The sequence below is a fragment of the Copadichromis virginalis genome, linkage group LG23 (assembly GCF_057382275.1).
Source record: "Copadichromis virginalis isolate Kocher_CV1m ecotype Utaka linkage group LG23, C_Virginalis_male_GT1.1, whole genome shotgun sequence".
NCBI classification, from domain to species: domain Eukaryota; kingdom Metazoa; phylum Chordata; class Actinopteri; order Cichliformes; family Cichlidae; genus Copadichromis; species Copadichromis virginalis.
The window spans coordinates 42,271,852-42,275,644 of record NC_140639.1 but is presented as its reverse complement, the minus strand read 5'-3'; the positions used below and the strand labels follow the sequence as shown (position 1 = coordinate 42,275,644).

Genomic DNA, 3,793 nt, shown 5'->3' with positions numbered 1-3,793 from the left:
CTGCTCAATAGAACTCTGACTTTTTGTCAGCCTGGCTACAGTGCTGAAGAGAAACCTAACCTAGGCTAAATGATGATCACACATTAAACACATATTAAACAAATATGTAAGACTGCGTTCTTCCATTTGCGCAACATCTCTAAAATTAGAAATATCCTGTCTCAGAGTGACGCTGAAAAACTAGTTCATGCATTTATTACTTCCAGGCTGGACTACTGTAATTCATTATTATCAGGATGTCCAAAAAACTCACTGAAAAGCCTTCAGCTAATCCAAAATGCTGCAGCAAGAGTACTGACAGGGACTAGAAAGAGAGAGCATATTTCTCCTGTTTTGGCTTCCTTTCATTGGCTTCCTGTTAAATCCAGAATTGAATTCAAAATCCTGCTCCTCACATACAAGGTCTTAAATAATCAGGCCCCATCTTATCTTAATGACCTTGTAGTACCATATCACCCTATTAGAGCACTTCGCTCTCACTCTGCAGGCCTACTTGTTGTTCCTAGAGTATTTAAAAGTAAAATGGGAGGGAGAGCCTTCAGTTTTCAGGCCCCTCTTCTGTGGAACCAGCTTCCAGTTTGGATTCAGGAGACAGACACTATCTCTACTTTCAAGATTAGGCTTCAACTTTCCTTTTTGCTAAAGCATATAGTTAGGGCTGGACCAGGTGACCCTGAATCCTCCCTTAGTTATGCTGCAATAGACATAGGCTGCCGGGGGATTCCCATGATGCATTGAGTTTTTCCTTTCCAGTCACCTTTCTCGCTCACTATGTATTAACAGACCTCTCTGCATTGAATCATATCTGTTATTAACCTCTGTCTCTCTTCCACAGCATGTCTTTTATCCTGTCTTCCTTCTCTCACCCCAACCGGTCGCAGCAGATGGCCGCCCCTCCCTGAGCCTGGTTCTGCCGGAGGTTTCTTCCTGTTAAAAGGGAGTTTTTCCTTCCCACTGTTGCCAAAGTACTTGCTCATAGGGGGTCATATGATTGTTGGGTTTTTCTCTGTATCTATGAAGTGCCTTGAGGCGACTTATGTTGTGATTTGGCGCTATATAAATAAAATTGAATTGAATTGAATCCTCTAAATTTGTGACACACCATTTCCTCTCCAGCCTACGTGTTTTCTGCTTTAGGCTATGTGTTTGAGAATTATACCACGGAGTCAGGTACTTCTGATTTGAGACCTTAGCTACAGTATCCAGAGTCGTACGTAGTGAGACGGTAAAATTATTAACAAGATAATCGACCTCTGTTGGGGTAGCGTTCAGATAGCTGCTCTGCTCTATGAGCATTGAAGATGATAACAGTGGGTGGATTATATTCTTAAACTTAGTTACAGCGCTTTCAGAAAGACATCTACTGTGATAAAGTCTACTCTCCACTGCTGTGTAATCAATTATTGTAAATGTAAATGTTATCAGGAAATGATCAGACAGGAGAGGGTTTTCAGGAAACACTGTTAAAAGTTCAGTTTCTATGCCATATGTTAAAACAAGATCTAGAGTGTGATTAAAGTGGTGGGTGGGTTCTTTTACATTTTGAGAGAAGCCAATTGAGTCTAATAACAGATTAAATGCCATGTTGAGGCTGTCATTTTTAGCATCTACATGGATGTTAAAATCACCCACAATAATTATTTTATCTGAGCTGAAAACTAAATCAGACAAAAAGTCTGAGAAATCAGACAGAAACTCTGTTTAAGGCCCAGGTGGACGATATATGATAACAAATAAGACTGGTTTCTGAGTTTTGGTGGACAAGGTTAAGCATCAGGCTTTCAAATGACTTAAAAGTCTGTATTGGTCTTTCATTAATTAATAAGCTGGTGTGAAAAATTGCTGCCACACCGCCCCCTCGGCCTGTGCTTCGAGATTTCTGGTAGTTAGAATGACTCGGGGGTGTTGACTCATTTAAACTAACACTAGCGTGTATGACTGAAACTCTGCTTCCTGGTCCCAACTCTGGATAGTCATATTTTGGGGGGTTAATATGTTTGTCCATATTTCTAGAAATGAGAGCTGCTCCATCCAAAGTGGGATGGATGCCGTCTCTCCTAACAAGACCAGGTTTCCTCCAGAAGGTTTGCCAATTATCTATGAAGCCCACATGTTTTTTTGGACACCACTCAGACAGCCAGCAATTTAAGGAGAACATGTGGCTAAACATGTCACTCCTGGTCTGATTGGGGAGGGGACCAGAGAAAACTACAGAGTCCGACATTGTTTTGGCAAAGTTGCACACCGATTCAATATTGATTTTAGTGACCTCCGATTGGCATAACCGGGTGTCATTACTGCCGACGTGAATTATGATTTTACTGTATTTACATTTACCCTTAGCCAGCAGTTTTAAATTTCCCTCAATGCCGCCTGCTCTGGCCCCTGTAAGACAATTGGCTATGGTTGCTGGTGTCTCTAGCTTCACGTGTTTGAGAACAGAATCACCAATTACCAGAGTTTGACCCCCGGCGGGTGTGTCGTCGAGTGGGGAAAAATGGTTTGACACATGAACAGGTTGGTGGTCACCCAGCCGCCCTCTTTCCCCAGCTGCTTGGGGTCTGCCGGTGAACAGCTAGCGGGGCCTACGCTATTTTCGGTTGCACCAGCTACAGGGGCCTGGCTAGCTATAGGTGAATGAAGGGTGTGAAGCCAAGTCCCCAATTCAGTAATCCTGGCCTCCAGAGCTGCAAATAGGCTACATTTGTTACAAGTATCATTACTCCTAAAGGAGGCTGAGGATTAACTAAACATCTGACACAACGAGCAGGAAAGTGCAGGAGGGACAGTTGAAGTAACCATGGTGCTAATGAGTCGGCTATGAGCTAAGCTAAGCTAGCGCAACAGTACAGACACAGTGAGTGAATACTTTGGCTATAAATTAGGTAGTGACTACACAGAAAGTGTGCTTCGGATGAAGCACGTGAAGATTATACTATGAAAAAAGAATGTATTTAAAAGTTGTTAATTAAATTGCTAAGTAGATAAGCTACTCAGAAACACTACTGTGTTTGAGCAGGAACAGGAAGTGATACTCTACCGCAGAGCGAGCAAACACCAAGTGACAGCGCCACCAAGAGTCAAGAGAGCAAAATCTTTATTATCTCAAAGATATTTAAGTGTACGTGGGAGTTTGTCCAACCAGCCTACATGTGTTTTGTTAACCTGAAGAAGGTGTTCTACTGTGTCCCTCATCATTTTTATGGGCAGAATTTACAGGCTTAGACAAATGGTGGGAGGCTTACAATTTGATGGCCTCTGAATCAGACCTCTGATTTTTGTAGATGATGGTTCTGTTGGCTTTATCAGGTGGTGACCTCAAGCTTGCACTGGAGCGATTCACAGCCAAGTGTAAAATGGTGGAAATTGGTCAACAATTTCTCTTTGACCCAGAGTGGACACTCCACATGTTTGCAGCATCAGATTTAGAAGTGCTGATTCTCAAGTGAAAGAGTATAGGTATCTCTGGTTCTTTCTAACACAGAGTTGTGAATGTTTGAACAAAGGGTTTAAATAATGTTTAAATAATCTTAATACATTTATGCAAAGCAACGACAAAGTACAATCTTTCATATTTATGATGCCAGTTATTTTTCTTTTCATGGTGGAGTTTTGTGTGTGTACAGATGAGAAAAAGGAAACTTTATTCATATTGATTCTGAAACTTTGATATTAAAAACCTACCAGAAAGGCTTAATACAAAGATCCATTTCGAGGGCTGGATTAACAGACATCCACAATTTCTGTTGGAGTAATGGAAATTAATCACTCTATTTTTGGTGTTAGTCATTAT

The 3,793-nt window shown here is 41.4% G+C and overlaps 1 pseudogene; it reads right to left on the bottom strand.

Annotated features, from left to right (window-relative positions):
- Window positions 1–2,009: 2,009 nt before the first annotated feature.
- On the bottom strand, window positions 2,010–2,805 carry LOC146681660 (uncharacterized; annotated as a pseudogene).
- Between the last annotated feature and the right edge of the window lie 988 nt (window positions 2,806–3,793).